This window comes from Monodelphis domestica, chromosome 4 (genome assembly GCF_027887165.1).
Source record: "Monodelphis domestica isolate mMonDom1 chromosome 4, mMonDom1.pri, whole genome shotgun sequence".
NCBI lineage: Eukaryota > Metazoa > Chordata > Mammalia > Didelphimorphia > Didelphidae > Monodelphis > Monodelphis domestica.
Window position 1 is genome coordinate 383,074,912 of NC_077230.1, and position 20,115 is coordinate 383,095,026.

General features: G+C 43.1%; 1 long non-coding RNA gene across 1 annotated transcript in view; it reads right to left on the reverse strand.

Moving 5' to 3' along the window:
- Positions 1-492: 492 nt before the first annotated feature.
- The window catches only part of LOC130453881 (uncharacterized), a 70,645-nt gene continuing 51,022 nt past the window's right edge, over positions 493-20,115 (reverse strand). The window contains exon 3 of the long non-coding RNA XR_008911525.1: positions 493-4,236. This is a non-coding gene — a long non-coding RNA (uncharacterized LOC130453881). The remainder of the gene's footprint in view (positions 4,237-20,115) is intronic.

A 20,115-nucleotide genomic window follows, 5' to 3' on the forward strand; every position in this document is an offset into this window, starting at 1 on the left:
AACAGAGAATGTCAGAGCTGGGAGAGTCCTTAAAACAGAGAATGTCAGAGGTGAGAGAGTCCTTAGAACAGAGAATGTCAGAGCTGGGAGAGACCTTAGAACAGAGAGTGTCAGAGCTGGGAGAGTCCTTAGAACAGAGAGTGTCAGAGCTGGGAGAGTCCTTAGAACAGAGAATGTCAGAGGTGAGAGAGTCCTTAGAACAGAGAATGTCAGAGCTGGGAGAGACCTTAGAACAGAGAATGTCAGAGCTGGGAGAGACCTTAGAATGTCAGAGCTGGGAGAGTCCTTAGAACAGAGAATGTCAGAGCTGGGAGAGTCCTTAGAACAGAGAATGTCAGAGCTGGGAGGGACCTTAGAACAGAGAATGTCAGAGCTGGGAGAGACCTTAGAATGTCAGAGCTGGGAGAGTCCTTAGAACAGAGAATGTCAGAGCTGGGAGGGACCTTAGAACAGAGAATGTCAGAGCTGGGAGAGACCTTAGAATGTCAGAGCTGGGAGAGTCCTTAGAACAGAGAATGTCAGAGCTGGGAGAGACCTTAGAATGTCAGAGCTGGGAGAGTCCTTAGAACAGAGAATGTCAGAGCTGGGAGAGACCTTAGAACAGAGAATGTCAGAGCTGGGAGAGACCTTAGAACAGAGGATGTCAGAGCTGGGAGAGTTTAGAACAGAGAATGTCAGAGCTGGGAGAGAGCTTAGAACACAGAATGTCAGAGCTGGGACAGTCATTAGAACTGAGAATGTCATTAATGCATTGCTCATGGAGTTGTGAATTGATCCAACCATTCTGGAGGGCAATCTGGAACTATGCCCAAAGGGCATAGCACTTCTGGGTTTGTACCCCAAAGAGATAATAAGGAAAAAGACATGTACAAAAATATTCATAGCTGTGCTCTCTGTGGTGGCCAAAAATTGGAAAATGAGGGGATGCCCTTCAATTGGGGAATGGCTGAACAAATTGTGACATATGTTGGTGATGGAACGCTATTGTGATCAAAGGAATAATGAACTGGAAGGATTCCATGGAGACTGGAACAACCTCCAGGATGCAGTGAAAGGAGCAGAACCAGGAGAACATTGTACACAGAGACTGATACACTGTGGTACAATAGAATGTAATGGACTTCTCCATTAGTGGCAATGCGGTGATCCTGAACAACTCAGAGGGATCTACAAGAAAGAAACACTATCCACATTCAGAGGAAAAACTATTGGAGTAAAAACACCGAAGAAAAACAACTGCTTGATCACATGGGTTGAAAGGATGTGGTTGAGGATGTAGGCTCTAAATGAACATCCTAATGCAAACATCAACAATATGGAAATAGGTTCTGATCAAGGACACATATAATACCCAGTGGAATTGTGCATCAGATGCGGAAAGGGTGGGGGAAGGGAAGGGAGGGAAATAATGTGATTCTTGTGATCAAGGAATAATGTTCTAAATTGACTAAATAAATTAATTCAAAAACTGTAAAAAAAAAATACAAAAAAACCCTGAGGATGTCAGAGCCGGGAGAGACCTTAGAACCCAGAATGTCAGAGCTGGGAGAGACCTTAGAACAGAGAATGTTAGAGCTGGAAGAGACCTTAGAACAGAGAATGTCAGAGCTGGGGGAGACCTTAGAACAGAGAATGTCAGAGCTGGGAGAGACCTTAGAACAGAGAATGTTAGAGCTGGAAGAGACCTTAGAACCCAGAAAGTGAAAAACAGAAAGAGCCTTAGAATACCTGTAAGTGCAAGAGATATGATCATTCTGGACTTTGTAGTTATGAAGAGTTTTGGGGCAGCTGGGTAGCTCAGTGGATTGAGAGCCAGGCCCAGAGATGGGAGGTCCTGGGTTCAAATCTAACCTCAGACACTTCCCAGCTGTGTGACCCTGGGCAAGTCACTTGACCCCCATTGCCTAGCTGTTACCACTCTTTTGCCTTGGAACCAATACACAGTATCGATCCCAAAACAGAAGGTAAGGGTTTACAAAAATTTGAGGTGGTTTATGAATCCAAGTTCTCTTGGTTACCAGTCTGGTTCTCTGTTCTCTATGCTATGCTGTCTTTCAACCTTTTCAGCAGGCTGGAACCAGCCCATTGTCCATCCTTTGCAGACAGAACCATTCATGATACCAGGGTCATTTTCATACCACTGAAGAAATGTCCTGCTAGGATTTTGTAGAATCACAAGTTATCACAAGGGCCATTTTATTGTTGTCCTCATTTCCTCCCAATGCCTGGCACAGTACATGGCATAAAGAGGTGATTGATAAAGGTTTCTTGAGTTGAACTTCTTGAACTAAATTCCAAATCCTAGGGAGATGTCTACCTTGTCATCATCACTATCATCATGGCTATAATCATCATCTCCACTGTTGTTGTATCATCATTATCATAATCATCTTTGTCATTCCTATTAATAATACTAATGAGTGCTAGTCAGTGAAGTAGCACTTTTAAAGTGCCTACTATGTGCCAGGCACTGCACTAGGTGCATTGTATATGCCTTTGGGCATCCTCAGGAATTGTCTCCCCAAGCTTGGAATTCATTTTCTCCTGGTCTTTACCTCCCAGAATTCTGAGTCTCCTTCTTGCCTCCCAAGAAACCTTTCCTGATCCCCCTGGTTGTTAGTACTCTCTCTCTCTCCTCTCTAATGACCTAGTGGTTACTTATCCATATATGTGTTGTAGCTCCCCCATCTAGAATGCAAGCTCTTTGAGGTCCTCCTCCATACCTTTGGCTCTCTCCCTTGCCTAGAATTGTGCTCCTTCCTCACCTCACCTGATCAAGTCTCTAAGACAAAGCTCAAGAATGGCCTTCTATATGCAGTCTTCCCTGATCCCCTAATTGCTAGTGTTCTCCTTCCCTAAAAAATCTTGTATTCAATTACCTTGTATATATTTATATTTATTCATATGATGTTTATGCTGTGTGTGTATACATATAGATTTTACATTTTTTTTAGAAAACCTTTACCTTCCATCTTAGAAGCAATACTAAGTTTTAGTTCCAAAGCAAAAAGAGCTGGCCATGGGGTTAAGTGTCTTGTCCAGTGTCACATAGCTAGGACGTGTTTAGGACCAAATTTGAACCCAGGACTTCCTGTCTCTAGGCTTGACTCTAAATCCACTGAATCATCTAGTTGCCCCTGCTGAATATATTTTTTCTTGAAATTGTTTTTTAATTGTATTTAATTGATTTAGAATGTTTTCCCGTGGTTACAAGATTCATGTTCTTTCCCTGCCCTCCCCACCCCCCTTCCATAGCCGATGCACAATTCCTCTGGGTATTACATGTGTCATTGACTAAGACCCATTTCTATACCATTTGTTGTGTATATTTTTAAACAAAACTGTTGTCTATACCATTGGCATATCAGCTCCTTCTTTATATTTAAATCCTCAGGACCTCGGACAGTGTAAGACAGACAGTAGCTACTTAAATAAAAACTTGACTGATATTATTAGGCACCTATTAAGTATCTGTGGGCTCATCAGATCATAGGTCTACACCTAGAAGAGTTCTTAGGGCAGGATGTAACCCAACAGAGGCCAAGTGACCAAGGGTATTGCCCAGAACTAGTGAGTGGCCTAACTGGGCTTTGAACTAGTCCTCTCACCCCAAAGCTGCTGCTATTTCAACTAGTGCACTCTATAATTCATCCAGCAATTTACTTTTCAAAGAGCTCTTCATCCATTTTCATCCTGGATTTTCACAGAAGCTCCATAAAGAAGGGCTTCTTGCTGGAGACAGCACTGAACTGACAGGCGAGAAGGAAACTCAGAATTCTGGGAAGTGAAGACCAGGAGGGAATGAATTCCAAGCATGGAGGGACAATCCCTGAGAATGCACAGAGGCATGGATACAAAAGCACCTAACATTGTGCACATAGTAGGCACTTTAGAAGTGCTAGTTCATTGACTAGCACTGTTAGTATTATTAATGGAAATGATGAAGATGAGGATGAGGATGATATAGCAACAATAAAGATGATGATGGTGACAAGGTATGAATCTCCCTGGGATGTGGAATTGCGTTCAATTCAAGAAGCCTTTGTCAAGCACACCTTTGTGCCATGCACTGTGCGAGGCATTGGGGATATGAAAACAATAAAACGGTTCTTGTGATGACTTGTGCTTCCATAAAGCATAAAAACAATCTCAGGATGGGGCTAGGTGACTTATTCAAGGTCAGCGGTGCCATCAGGACCTTCATACAAGTCTGTTGCTCTCTTTTTATTATTCTTCCTGTAAAAAACAAACAAACAAAAATAAAAACAGGCAAGGAGAAGGCACTTCATGGCCAGAATAAATAAATATCTAATAACGGAATTCTTGACATTATGGCACTTGGGCCAAAAAGATTGGAAACTATAGGTCAGGAGAGAGAATTTTAATTCACATCCGGCAGGTGAAAGCTGGCAATAGCTGGAAGGCTAAGGAATCCTCAGGAATTCTTCCAGCCATAAGGAGTCTTATTCTCATCCCACATGGGGAGATACCCCTGGATCTGCTGTGTGGCTCTCATCTATGTGTCCAGGTTCTAGGCTGAATCCATGGATTCACAGACTGTCAACGACCATCTATTTAAACCCTCTCGTTTTACAGAGGAGGAAACTGAGATCCAGGGAGATTAGGTAACTTGCCCAAGAGGATACAGATAGTAAAGATTTTGAATTTGAAAGGTCAGAGTTTGAACCCAAGTCTTGTGACTCCAAAGCACCCTGTCTTATTGGTATTGCTGAATACTGCATTCAGAGTCACAGGCCCCAGGTTCGAATCTCACATCTTCTACCTACTAGCTACATGATTTGGGAGGGAGAAGGGAGCAAGTCACTTCTCTTTATAGACCTCAGTTTCCCCATCTGTAAAATGAGGTATTTAGATTTCATGATCTTATTTCTAACTTTAAACTCTATATATTGAATTGAAACAGAACCAGGCAGGGGTGGCTGGAGAGCTGATAATTAAATTTTCAGTGTGAGCATTTATGGCTCAGAAATCATCCAAAGCTACAAATCAGAGCTTGATTGACCATTTTGTGGATTGCTTAGGTTTAAGAAAGGGATGGAAAAATTGGTAATGATTCAGATTAAATTTTAAAGGGCGTACATGTCTATTCTGGACAGCTGGTTGTTAAACATTTGACAGCACCCCACTGATAACTGCATTGAATTAATTAAGAGCAAGAGCCTGCTTTCCCCCAAGATAGAGCCATAATATATGAGACTGGGAAAACCGCACTGACCGAATTGCAGTGGGAAGCCAGCCTCTGTCTCATTCCAAGAGCTCTTAGCCTCTGTAATCCCCAAAGGGCCCCCTTTCCCCTCCAGCAACACACACACACACTCACACTCACACACTCAGGGCCACAAAGAGAAAAGCCTGTCTTTTCTGAGAAGCCCTCTTTCCACCTGCTGGGAAGGTGGGGCTGTGCCCAGGGGCAGGGGCAGGGGCCAGCTAGAGATTCCCACCGCAGCAATTTCAAACGATTTGATCACCCTGTTTGTCTAAGCCTGGCCAGCCTCCCCTCTCCCATCCTGGAGCCTGTTTGCAGGAGGCCTGGCAGAGCGCTCTCTGTAAACATGGGAGCAGGGGCTATGTGGGGGCTGGTACCGTCCCAGGGAAAGCCGGCGAGGGAGAAGGGCTGCCTCTGCAATCACTCACTCATCCAGTATTTACTGAGTGCCTGAGGGGTGCCCAGTTCTGCCTCTGGGAAATTCAGGAGGGCGGGTGAAGAGTGGAGGGGTTGGGGGTTTGGAAAGAGTATTTGTTCTAGGAGCCTGGAGGTCTGGGTTCTAGTCCTATCTGCTAAAAACAAAATAAACAACAAAAAACTGATGACACCATGAGCCCAGACGCCATAACTCACTTCCCTCCTTCTCCATAAAATCAGGGAGATGGAGTCTTCCATTCCCCAAAGCTCCCTCCAGCTCTGACATTCTGTATTCTGAGGGCCCTTAGACTTTGGACATTCTGGGTTCCAAGGATTCTCAGAGCTCAGACATTCTGGGTTCCAAGGACCCTCAGAGCTCAGACATTCTGGGTTCCAAGGACTCTCAGAGCTCAGACATTCTGGGTTCCAAGGATTCTCAGAGCTCAGACATTCTGGGTTCCAAGGACCCTCAGAGCTCAGACATTCTGGGTTCCAAAGACTCTTAGAGCTCAGACATTCTGGGTTCCAAAGACTCTTAGAGCTCAGACATTCTGGGTTCCAAGGACTCTCAGAGCTCAGACATTCTGGGTTCCAAGGATTCTCAGAGCTCAGACATTCTGGGTTCCAAGGACCCTCAGAGCTCAGACATTCTGGGTTCCAAAGACTCTTAGAGCTCAGACATTCTGGGTTCCAAGGACTCTCAGAGCTCAGACACTCTGGGTTCCAAGGACTCTCAGAGCTCAGACATTCTGGGTTCCAAGGACTCTCAGAGCTCAGACATTCTGGGTTCCAAGGACCCTCAGAGCTCAGACATTCTGGGTTCCAAGGATCTCAGAGCTCAGACATTCTGGGTTCCAAGGACTCTTGGAGCTCAGACATTCTGGGTTCCAAGGACCCTCAGAGCTCAGACATTCTGGGTTCCAAGGATTCTTTGAGCTCAGACATTCTGGGTTCCAAGGACTCAGAGCTCAGACATTCTGGGTTCCAAGGACCTTCAGAGCTCAGACATTCTGGGTTCCAAGGACTCAGAGCTCAGACATTATGGGTTCCAAGGACCCTCAGAGCTCAGACATTCTGGGTTCCAAGGATTCTTTGAGCTCAGACATTCTGGGTTCCAAGGACTCAGAGCTCAGACATTCTGGGTTCCAAGGACCCTCAGAGCTCAGACATTCTGGGTTCCAAGGATCTCAGAGCTCAGACATTCTGGGTTCCAAGGACCCTCAGAGCTCAGACATTCTGGGTTCCAAGGACCCTCAGAGCTCAGACATTCTGGGTTCCAAGGATCTCAGAGCTCAGACATTCTGGGTTCCAAGGACTCTTTGAGCTCAGACATTCTGGGTTCCAAGGACTCTTAGAGCTCAGACATTCTGGGTTCCAAGGATTCTTTGAGCTCAGACATTCTGGGTTCCAAGGACTCAGAGCTCAGACATTCTGGGTTCCAAGGACTCTCAGAGCTCAGACATTCTGGGTTCCAAGGATCTCAGAGCTCAGACATTCTGGGTTCCAAGGACCCTCAGAGCTCAGACATTCTGGGTTCCAAGGATTCTTTGAGCTCAGACATTCTGGGTTCCAAGGACTCAGAGCTCAGACATTCTGGGTTCCAAGGACTCTCAGAGCTCAGACATTCTGGGTTCCAAGGACTCTTAGAGCTTAGACATTCTGTGTTCCAAGGACCCTCAGAGCTCAGACATTCTGGGTTCCAAGGACTCTTGGAGCTCAGACATTCTGGGTTCCAAGGACTCTTAGAGCTCAGACATTCTGTGTTCCAAGGATTCTTAGAGCTCAGACATTCTGGGTTCCAAGGACTCAGAGCTCAGACATTCTGGGTTCCAAGGACCCTCAGAGCTCAGACATTCTGGGTTCCAAGGACTCTTAGAGCTTAGACATTCTGTGTTCCAAGGACCCTCAGAGCTCAGACATTCTGGGTTCCAAGGACTCTTAGAGCTCAGACATTCTGTGTTCCAAGGATTCTTAGAGCTCAGACATTCTGGGTTCCAAGGACCCTCAGAGCTCAGACATTCTGTGTTCCAAGGACCCTCAGAGCTCAGACATTCTGGGTTCCAAGGACTCTTGGAGCTCAGACATTCTGGGTTCCAAGGACTCTTAGAGCTCAGACATTCTGTGTTCCAAGGACCTCAGTGCTTAGACATTCTGTGTTCTCAGAGCCCTTTCAGCTCTTAACATCCACTGATTTTTGTTGGTTGTTTTTTAAGACTGGGTCTCCACATGTCATGGGGTCTAAAAGCATAGGGGCTAGTTTTGGTCTGTCCTACTCTGATCAGTAACCAACTCCATCTCTGACCTGGGCAAGTTTTGTCTCTTCTTAGGCAACCTGGTGGGCACCCTCCAACTGCAGGGGTCATCATATTGGTACCAAACTAATACCAGCTACCTGATTGGCTTAGCTCACCATGGTTCAGAACTCCTGAACTCAAAGTCCTTGGCCTTAGCCTCCCTGGTTGCTAGGGTTCCAGGCATGGGCCACCATCTCAGGTTCTCTTTGTTCCAGCCAAACTGGTCTCCTTACTGTTCTCTCTTCCTGACAGTCCACTGCCTGCCTTTGTGTCTTTCCCTGGGCAGTCCCCTAGGCCTGATTGCTCACCCTCTGCATCTTTGTCTCTTCCAATGGTAGGCCACGGCCTGATCCAATCTATTTGTAGAGGTGATCATTAAATTTTCAGCCTGCATTTATACTACAGAAATCATCAAGCTAAAGGATATAAACCAAGGCTTGATATACTATTTTTGTGATGGTCTAGACTTAAAAAAATGATGGAGAACATGTTCATAATGCAAGTTCAACTTAAAAGTATGTTCTGTGAAGAGCTTGTTGTTAAACATTAATCTTCTTTTAATTCATTGTTCCCTTTGAGGTTGAATCTAACCCCCAACTCCTACAAGATGTTTTGGTTTTTTTAATTTATTAAACCATTACTTTCCATCTTAGAATCATTATTGTGTATTGTTTCCAAGGCAGAAGAGTGGCAAGGGGATTAAAAGGATTAAATTATTTGTTTAAGGTCATACAACTAGGAAGTATCTGAGTCCAGAATTGAACTCAGGGCCTCCCATCTCTCCCTAGCCCTCAATCCACTGAGCACCCCAGATGCCCCCTTTAGCTTTATTTTTAAAGCAATGACTTTTAGAAAGGTATATGGATAGACAAAACAATTGCAAGCAAAATTAGAAGGAAAGCAACAACCTGGGAGAACATTTTTATGAGAAAACTCTGAAAAAGATTTAATTTCCCAAATATATAAGGAACTATTTCAAATTTACAAAAAATCAACCCATTCCCCAATCAGCAAATGGTCAAGGGACATTAACAGGCAGTTTTCATGGGATAAAATCAAAACTATCAATAAATACATTAAAAAATGTTCTAAATTCCTCCTCATTTAAGAAATGCAAATTAAATCTACTCTGAGGTTCCACTTTATACCTAACAGACTGGGCAACATGGCAGCAAAGGAAAGTGATAAATATTGGAGGAGATGTGGCAAAATCAGGACACTAATGCATTGCTGGTAGAGTTGTGAATTGGTCCTACCATTCTGGAGGGAAATTTGGAACTATGCCCAAAGGGCTAATGCCACTGCTGGGTTTGTACCCCAAAGAGATAATAAGGGGGAAAAAAAACTTGTACAAAAATATTCATAGCTGCGCTCTTTGTAGTAGCAAAAAATTGGAAAATAAGGCAGTGTCCATCGATTGGGGAATGGCTGAACAAATTGTGGTATATGTTGGTGATGGAATACTATTGTGCTCAAAGGAATAATGAACTGGAGGAATTCCATGTGAACTGGAATGACCTCCAGGAAGTGATGCAGAGTGAAAGGAGCAGAACCAGGAGAACAATGTACACAAATAATAGACTTTTCTATTAGCAATAATGCAATAATCCAGGACAATCCTGAGAGATTTATGAGAAAGATGCTGTCCACATCCAGAGAAAGAACTGTGGGAGCGGAAATGCATTAGAAAAAGATGTGATTGATCACATAGTGCGATAGGGATGTGATTAGGGTTTTGATGTTAAAGGATCGCTCTACTGCAAATACAAATAACATGGAAATAGGTTTTGAACAATGATACATGTATAACCCAGTGGAACTGCTTGTCAGCTTCAGGAGGGGGGAGAATCATGAATCGTGTAACCATGGAAAAATATTCTAAATTTAAAAAAGAAAAAAATGGTATATTAATAAAAGAATGAATGAATGAAAGAACATTTAATCAATTAGTTACTATATGCCAGACATTGTGCCAAGCCCTAGAAAAACAAATGCCAGTCCCTGTACTCAAAGAATCTGTATTCTAATAGGAAAAAATCCATAGCATGAAGAGGAGGGAAAAGGAATATACAAGTCACACTGGTTTAGAACAGTCCAGTAGTACACTGGATTCCAGGAAAGGCTCAATTATCAGAGTCCAGGGAACCAGATTAAGATAGAAGAGGATACTCATCAAAATGACAGCTGATACAAAACTAGGAAGTATGTTCAGTACAATGAATACCAGACCCAAGATTCAAAAAGATATTAACAGGCTAGAACAATAGGCCCAACTGGATGAGATGAAATGGAATAGGACTAATTGTAAACACTTTTACTTGGGTTCAAAAATTCAAAAGTAAGCTAGAAGAGGCAAAGAGACAGTAAAACTGCTGTCTGTCTGAAAAAGATCTGAGAGTCTTAGTGAACACAAGAGGGAAGCTAGGAGGTAAAGTGAATAAAGTGCAGAAGTTGGAATCCAGAAGACAAGCTCAGGGAGCAACTGGGTAGCTCTGTGGATGGAGAGCCAGGCCTGGTGTCCTGGAGCTCTTAGGTTCAAGTTTGGCCTTAAGACACTTCCCAGCTGTGTGAGCCTGAGCAAGTCACTTAACCCCCATTGCCTAGCCCTTACCATCCTTTTCTACCTTGGAACCAATTATTTATATATATATACACTCTCCATTATACATATATACTTTCCATTATATATAATCTCCATTATATATATATATATATATATATAATGGAGATTAAAACTAAAAGTATTTTTAGAGATAATTATTTAACTTTACCTACAGAATTCTATCAATTCTGAAATGGAAGAGTTAAAAAAAAAGTTAAGGGAACAAAACCAAGAGAACAATTTATACGAAGATTGTTGTTGTTGTTCAGTTGTTTCAGTTGTGTCCAACTCTTTATAACCCTATTTAGGGTTTTCGTGGCAGAGATATTAGAGTGATTTGCCATTTCATTCTCAGCTCATTTTATAGAAGAAGAAAGTAAGGTCAACAGAGGTTGACTTACCCAAGGTCACACAGCTAGGAAGTGTCTGAGGTTGGATCTGAGCTTAGATCTTCCTAATTCTAGGCCTAGAATTCTAGCCATTAAGTCACCTAGCTACTCTTATACAAATATAACAATATTATAAAGAAATAAACAACTCACAACATTTAAGAGGTCTGATCAGTATAATATTCAACAGATAACCTTTATATGGAAAAATGATTTGAATTTATAAGAACACAGGTCATTCCCCAAATAATAAATGGCCAGAGGTTATAAACTGGCAGTTTTCAAACAAAGTAATTAAAGCTCTATATAGTCATGCAAAAAAATCCTCTACATCACTATTATTGAGAGAAATGGAAATTAATAACTCTGAGGTACCACCCCACACCTAGCAATCTTGACAGAAAAGGAAAATGGCAAAACTTGGAGGGGATGTGAGAAAATGGGACATGAAAGCATTTTGGGGAAAGTTATGAATGGATTTAATCATTCAGAAGCACAATTTGGGCCTACACCCAAACAATACATACCCTTTGACCCAGCAATACCATTAAAAAATTGCATCCCAAAGAGATAAAGGGGGGGGAGAATATTTAAAGCAGCTTTTGGGGGGGCAAAGATTTGGAAAGTGAGGGGATTGGGGAATGGCTGGGCAAGTTATAATATATGATTGTAATGGAATACTACTGTAGTGTAAGAAATGATAAATAGAAAGAACTCAGAAAAGCCTGGAAAGACTTACACAGACTGAAGCAGAGTGAAATAAGCAGAACCAGGAGAACATTTTACACAGTAACAGGAATACTCTACAATGAACAACTGTGAATAACAGCTATTCTCAGCAATATTTGGATCATTATCTAAAACTTTCCCAAAGGACTCATCTACTTCCAGAGAAAAAGAATTAAGTATGAATCCAAACCAAACTGTTTTCACTTTCTTAATTTTTTTTTCTTTTTGAGTTTCCTTCTACAAAAGGATTAACATGGAAAAATGTTTTACCTGATTGCACATGTAAAATCTACAAGATTGCTTACCATCTCAAGGCAGGAGAGGGGTCTGGGAAGAGGAAGTGAGGGAGAGAATTCGAGACGCGGTATTCTTTGAAAAATGTTGGAAACTTTTTACATGAAATTAAGGAGAAAATAAAATTAAAAAAAAAAAACCAGATAACCATTGATGAAGCACATTGTCTACCTCCTAAAAGACAGGTGGTAGACACACGGTGCAGAAAGAGACAAACTTTTGGAGTCATGTCAGGGAAAAGCTCAGATGATCTTGCCCCTGAGTTGTGACGACTCCAGGAGTGAAGTCAGGAGAGAAGCACTGTCATCCAGTGCTGGCTTTGGTCCTTACTTGCCTAAGTGACTTTATTCTTTACGACTCATTGTTCCCCTCTCTAAAATGAGAGCATTAGACTGGATGATCTCCAAAGTCTCTTCCAGCTCTAAATTTCCCCATCCCTAGGAGCTCTGGTCTAAGTCAATAGCTCTTGGACCCTGAGGGAAGGAGCAAATCGCCTTCTTTTCTTCAGTCAGTGATTAACCTATGTCCCTTCCCTGGAAACTGCCCAGATCCGACCTACTGAGAGAGATAAGTAGTCCAGTCTGATTAATCAGGAGTACACTGTGCCTTCTGCTGTCCTTGGGGAGCTGCCATCTGGTATACCAACCCAGAAGGGAAAAGCAAGTTCAGCAGCCCATCTAGATACCATTGCCCTATCACCCAAGGTAGGCAATAAAGGGATGCCCCCAAAAGAGAGTTCAGACCCTTGGTTTTTTCTCTTGGGGTCCAGAGGCATTTTGTTAGCAGCACTGGCTTGGGTGATCCTTCCAGCAATAGCTGAGCAGGTAAGTCTGATGATGGAGGTGGTTTCTGCATAGTTAACTGGGCCATACTGGACAGTCCTAGGCAACCACTTTATCCTTCCACCTTTGTGGAAAATTTAAGGAATGGAAGTAGGGGAGATAATACTAGTCTTGAAGTCAGGAAGACCTAGATATAACTACTGATTCCAGATTTTTTTTTCTAGTTATGGGCCTTGGAATGAGTCATTTAACTTATGTGGGGACCTCAGTTTCTTAAACTGTAAAATGAGAAGTTTGAACTCATGATATCTTAAGCTCCTTCTAACTTTAAATCTATGGCCCAAGACCTGGGTACAAGTGCTAGCCCTACCACTAGGGCTACTATCTGGGCATGACAATTCAACTTTCTTGGGCCTCAGTTTCCTCATCTGCAAAAGTATGGAGGTTGGTCTAGAGGATATAAGGGTCCCATTCCACTCTAAGAGATGATCCTACCATTCCCTCCAGCTCTGAAATCCTGTGTATCCAGGCAATTAGTATTATGTGGCATTCAGCTTCAGTTTTCTAATAACTAAACATTTTTTGGCTCTATTGTATTAAGGGGACCCTGTTTAAACACAAAAATGAGGAAGACAGCCTCTACCTTCTGGGAGCCCCCATTCTAGTAAGGCAGTGATATGGATAGGGAAACAGCGTGATGGGTGGTATAAAGGAGTTGTGGACACCTCCTTCTGCTTTGGGAAGTTCAGAGGAGGGAGAAATAAGATCTTCCTATCAGGGGATGAGAAAGACTAATTTGTTGTTGTTGTTGTTGTTCAGTTGCATCTGACTCTTCATCATCCCTCCCATTTGGGGTTTTCTTTTCTTTTCTTTCCTTTTTTTTAAACCCTTGCCTTCCATCTTAGAATCAATACTGGTTCCAAGGCAGAAAAGTGATACAGGCTAGGTAATGGGGGTTAATGACTTGCCCAGGCCACATTTGAACCCAAGTCCTCCCATCTCTTGAATCCACTGAGCTACTTAGTTGCCTCTTCTATTTGGGGTTTTCTTAGCAAAAATACTTGAGTGGTTTACCATTTCCTTCTTCAGCTCATTTTACAGGAGAGGAAACTAAAGCATATAGGGTTAATTGACTTGTCCCGGGTCATCCAGCTAGTAAGTGTTTTAAGCCATATTTGAACCCAGGTCTTTCTCACTTCATGCCTGATACTATTTACTGGGCCATTATTTAGCTTCAAGACTTCATAGAGGAAGTGATATTTGATCTGAGTGGGCCTTGAAGGATGGGAAAAAATTCATAGGTGTATATAGGGCAAAGGATATTCCAAGTAACAGGAACAATATAAGCAAAGTTATGAAGGTAGAAAAGAAGAGATCCAGTCAATGGAACTTGACAAGTAGGTATCATAATGAAGTAAGTGTTGGACTTGGGAGGGAAGAAGACATGGGTTCAAATCCTGCCTAAGATAGTAGCTGGGTGCCCCATAGTAATTAACTTACAAATTTTTTATGCTTCAGTTTCCTCTCTGTAAAAAAAGGTAACATATATCACCTACTTCAAAGGCTGTGATGAGGACCAAGTAAAATAATTTATGTAAAGTCCTCTGCAAACATTAAAGAGATAAATCATCATTATCATCATCATTCGTGGAAGGGGAGGTGTCTGGTTGGGACATAAAGAAAGTCATTATTCAGTAGTTGAAAGAGGGAAGGACAACATTCCAAACACAGGGGACCTTGTAAGCAGGGATGTAGAAGTGGAAGAATATGAAACAAGGAAAGGAGGCAGGGAGGGCTAATCCAGTTTGGAACATGGCATGTCAATAGTCAATAAACATTGGGGTGGCTGGGTGGATTGAGAGCCAGGCCTAGAGACAGGAGGTCTTGGGTTCAAATCTGACTTTAGACACTTCTAGCTGTGTGACCCTGGGCAAGTCACTGAACCCCCATCACCTAGCCCATACCACTCTTCTGCTTGGAACCAATATACAATAATGATTCTAAGATGGAAGGTAAGGGTTAAAAAAAAGGCAATAAACATTTTTTAACCCTTGCTTTCTGTCTTAGTAATGACTCTACAAGAGATGGACAAAAGGGCTTTAGAAACAAGGTTAAGTGACTTGCCCAGGATCACACAGCTAGTAAGTGTTCAGGATCAGATCTGAACCCAGGACCTTCCAATTCCAAACCTCATGCTCTATCCACTGGGCTACCTAACTGCCCCAGTCAATAAACATTCATTAGTCACCTAGTAGGTGACTAGCACTGTCCTACATCCTAGGTATGTAAAAAGAATCCTTTCTGCAAGAAGCCCTCAATCTAATAGAGACAAGAAAATAAATAGGTTGAAATAAGCTATATCCAGGAAAAAGAAGAAAGAATGAAGAGAGAGAAGGCACTAAAACTGAGAGGTTGGGAAAGGCTTCCTGTAGAAGATGGAGAAAGTCAGGGGAGGAACAGAAGGCGCTGAGGAGGGAGAACATTTCAGGCAGGAGGGCCAGCCACAGAAAATTCCAGAGCAGAGATGGGTTGACTTAATCCCCATCCCCAGAGGGAAGATTTCATTTCTTCCTCCTGGACCTTCCCAAAGCTTGGGGAGGCATTCACGCCTCCCTTACAGCACTTAGCACACTCTGCCTCATCCTTGGTATCACTGTCTTATCTACAGTACCAGGCTGGGAGCTCCCTGAGGGCAGGGCTGGTGTCTTACTCATCTTCATGGTCCAGTCATAGGACAGTCAGGAGGGCAGAGGCATTGGATCCATGAGTATGGCTTGGGGAGGAAGGTAGAAGAAGTCTGGAAAAGGAGGAGGGGGCGAGGGGGGGAGGGCTCTGAATGCCCAAAAGAGCATTTTGGTTTTGATCCTGGAGGCAATAGGGACTATTAGCGTTTATTGAGCAGGGGGCGATGAGGTCAGACATGTACTTTAGGAAAATCACTTGAGTGGAAGAATGGAGGATAGATTGTATTATGGAGAGACTTGTGGCAGGTGGATGCCCCAGGAGGCTATTGCAAGAGTCCAGGGGGCAGCTGGGTGGCTCAGTGCCTTAAGATCCAGGTCTAGAGACAGGAAGGCATGGGTTCAAATATGGATGTGTGACCCTGGGCAAGTCTCTTAACCCCCATTGCCTAGTCCTTACCACTCTTCTGCCCTGGAACCAATACATGGCATTGATTCTAAGACAGAAGGTAAGGATTTACAAATAAAAAAATAGGAGTCTATGCATGAAGTCTTGTGAATAGGTACTAGAGTGTGGCAGGGTAAGAGGAAATGGAAGGGGGCACATTGGAGAGATATTGAAAGATGAAATCAACAGGCATTGGCAACAGATTGGATATGGGGTGTGAGGGAGAGCGAGAAGTCAAGGAAGATACCAAGGGTGCAAGACCAAGAGACTAGGAGGATAATGGCACCCTCAATGGTAATGGACAAATTTGAAAGAGGGAGAAATGGAATGAGTTTGGTTTTGTCCATGTTGAGTTTATGGAGAGAGGAAGATGAGGAAAGGCTACAAAGACAAACCTTTGGCAAATTGTGGAAGGCCTTAAATGGCAAGCAAACAAGTCTGAACCCTATTCCATAAGCAGTCAGGAACACCTAAAGATTTTTGTGCAGATAAGAGGGAAGAGAGAGAAGGAAGGGGAGAGAACCTCAGGGAAAACCTTGTCGTTATTGTTGAGTTGTTTTCCTTGTGTCCGACTCTCCCGGACCCCATTGGGGGTTTTCTTGGCAAAGCTCCTGGCGTGGTTTGCCATTTCCTTCTCCAGTTCATTTTCAGACGCAGAAATGGAGGCAAACAGGGTTAGATGACATCCCCAGGTCACACAGCTAGTGTCGGAGGCCAGATTTGAATCCAGGAAGATGCCTCTTCCTGACTCCAGGCCTGGCACTCAACCCGCTGTGCCACCTAGCTGCCCAGAAATATCTTGAGGATGGCAAATATAATTTGGAGTTTAAAGCAGGTGAATGATATAGATTTCCTTCTATGGCTTATAATATCATTCTGGAGACCATCGGCAAAGAATGAGTAAGCCTTCCAAGGAAATCGTTTTAAAAAGACAAGCCTCATTTAGACTGAAAATCCCAGGTCCGTTTGTTAACCAACCTGTTAACCTTATACTCATGCCTTCGGTGTTCTGAAAGGTCTCAGGTAAGGAGTGGTCAGAGTGGAGTGGGGCATGGCTAATTAGGGGAGGTAGGGAAAGGTGAACACAGTCTTGAAAAAAAGGGAATGGAGGGCAGCTAGGTGCTCAGTGGATGGAGAGCCAGGCCTAGAGACAGAAGGTCCTGGGTTCAAATGTGACCTCAGACACTTTCTAGCTGTGTGACCCTGGGCAAGTCACCTAACCCCCATTGCTTAGCCCTTACCATTTACACAGTATCGATTCTAATTTGGAAGGTGAGAGTTTTTTAAAAGAAAAAAAAATTTTTTAAAGGAATGGTATGGGTTGATATTGAGCAGAACAAATTATGGAAATAACACACCCCTTTTGGAAGTCTACATTTAGCAAGTCACCCTATTGCAAGCTCAAAGTCAATCACCCAGCCTCTGCCCATGACCACTCCTGTTTCCCCACCCATCCCCATAGGAAGAGCCCTGAGTCAGCCCTCCTGCTCAGGAACCCAGCCTCTTGCTTGTTTCAGAACAGAGGCTCATCCTGGTCCTATGGTTGTTCCCTTGTCAACGTGCAAAGAGGCAATAGAAGTTTCTGAAGTTGAAATTTCTACCTTCCTGAAAAAGAGTCTTAAAATAGACTTACAGAATATTAGACTTGTAGAACAGAATGTTAGAGGGCGAAGAGCTCTTAGAACACAGAATGTCAGGGCTAGAAGGTACTTTAGAACAAACAATATTAAAAGAACCTCAGTGTGTAAAATGAAAGAGATGGAAGGAGCCTTAGAACAGAGAATGTCCAAACCAGAAGGGACTTTCTAATATAGAATGTCAGAACTAGGATGGACTTAAAAACACATACTATCAGGAGAAACTTGAAATCTAAAACATCAGAGCTAGAAAGGATATTAGACCATAGAATGTTAGAGTTGGGAAGGACCTTAGAACATTAAATTTCTGAGCTAGAGGGGTCCTTAAAACCTTAGAACATGGAAAGTCAGAACTAGAATGGACTTAAAAACACAAACTATCAGGAAAACCTTGAAATCTAAAACATCAGAACTAGAAAAGATAATAAAGCATAGAATGTTAGAGTTGGGAAGGACTTTAGAATACAAATTTCTCAGCTAGAAGGGATCTTAGAACAGAGAATGTCCAAGCTCAAAGGGACTTTAAAACATAGAACGTTAGAACTAGGATTGATTTAAAAACATATACTATCAAGAGAACCTTGAAATCTAAAACATCAGAGCTAGAAGGAATCTTAGGACATAGAACATTAGTTTTGGGAAGGACCTTAGAACACTAAATTTCTGAGCTAGAAGGGACCTTAGAGCAGAGAATGTCCGAGCTAGGAAGCACTTTAGTATACAGAAGTTCTCTATTCCAAGGTCTGTTCTAATAATATTAGTCTGAGAATCTGTGCATATATATTTACTTTAAAACTTTAATCTCCACAATGGCGAGGATTTCCATCTAGAACACAGAACACCAGGGCTAGAAAACACCTCAGAGGTCATCTTGACCCAATATCTTCAGTTTATAAGTTAGAAGAGGAAAGGCTGAGATATATGATCCCACAGCTAGTAGCAGCAGAGACAAAACATGAATCCCCATCCTGATTCCATGTCACAGTGCCAACAAGGCACTTTTGTAGAGTTACTAAAGTCCTTTTGTACATTTCTCTCCACCAGGAAGGACTCAAACTGAGTGGGTCTAAAGTCCACGAGAATCTTTGCCCCTGAAGCAAGGAGATTAGGTGAACTGGGTTAATGAGAGAGTAGAGTTAAGGCTGGGTCTGCAAAAGGGGAGGTTTGGGGCACATACATGGGTGAAAGGAAGGGTGAGGTCCACAATGTAGGATTAGAGGTTGGGCTGAGTTCCTCCACTCCCAGGACCTTGAAAGAAGCCTTCTGCCTCATTCCTGGCATGTCAGGAATTTCAAACTAGTGGGGACCTGGGCTGAGCTATTTAATTTGGGGGGCTCCGTTCTCTCTATAAAATCCAAATTCCCTACCTTTGCCCTCAAAGCCCTTCTCCTGATTTCCCTGCATTCCCCTCTTCAGCTCATCAAAGTGCTTTCTTGGAGTTCCCCAATATGAGTATCTGTCTCTTGGACTAATTTATATCCTTGGCATAGCCTATTGACAACTGCTGATTTCTATCTCTGCTCTTTGGCTTAGGTCAGTGTAGGAGAATGATCAGTCACCCTGAGGTTTGTGGAGTACTTTCCCCACAACATCCTAGTGAGGTCAACAGTGTAAGTATCCATCTACGTAGATGAAAGGAAACTGAAGTTGAGAGAAATTGGTTGCCTTCCCCACATTCACGCAATTGGGCAGAACCAGGATTGGAACCCAGATTTCTCCTGGATCAAAGCCTCCCTTCTCCCTCTCTTTCATGTTAGGATATTAAGATCATTGCATTTAGAACAAGAAGCTTTAAAGATCACCATATCCAACCGCCTCATTTTACAGATGAAGAGAAGGAATGTGATTTGTCCAAAAACACATGGGTAAAAAGTGACAGATCACCTGGTGTTCACCCCCAGATTTTCTGATTCTAAATCCAGTGTTCTTCTTGGTCCCACCTTCTTAACCTGGCATTCAGGGTCCTCCTACTTTTCCAGTCTTGTCTCACAGACTCCCCTTTCCATATTATAGTCTCCAGCTAAACTGGACTACAAAATGGCACCCCAAGTCAACATTCTTTTCACTGCAAACATTGCTACTTGGAGATCTGAGATCCAGAAAGTTTGGGAGATTTTCTCCTGACATTGCACTGGAGTGGATAGAGAGTTTGGGAGTTAGAGGGTCTGAGTTTTTATCCTGGCTCTGTCACTAACTACCTGTGTGACCTTGGGCTAATGACCTCACTTTGCTGGTCCTTGGTTTCCTCATTTATAAAATGAGGGGGGTGGACTGAATGTCCTCTAAGATCTTCTCTAGCTCTATGATTCTATGGGTCTCTGTTTCCTCATCTGTAAAATGAGAACTGGACCAATCCCTGGAAGGTTCCCTCTTTCTCCCACTCTATGATCCCATGAGGTTCAGTTTCCTCCTCTATGGGTTGAATTGAATCACTTCTAAAACCCACTATGGCTTCAGTTATTAGGAGTCTAAACCTCTGCGCTCTCCAAAGGCTTTTCTAAAGTCTCAGATCCATGCTGGCCAAGAGGCAGGAAAGAGGGTGGGGGGAAGAGCAGGAAGCTCTCTGGGCTGCGACAGGCAGGCGACTCTAGGCTCCAACGCCCTCTCACTTGGGG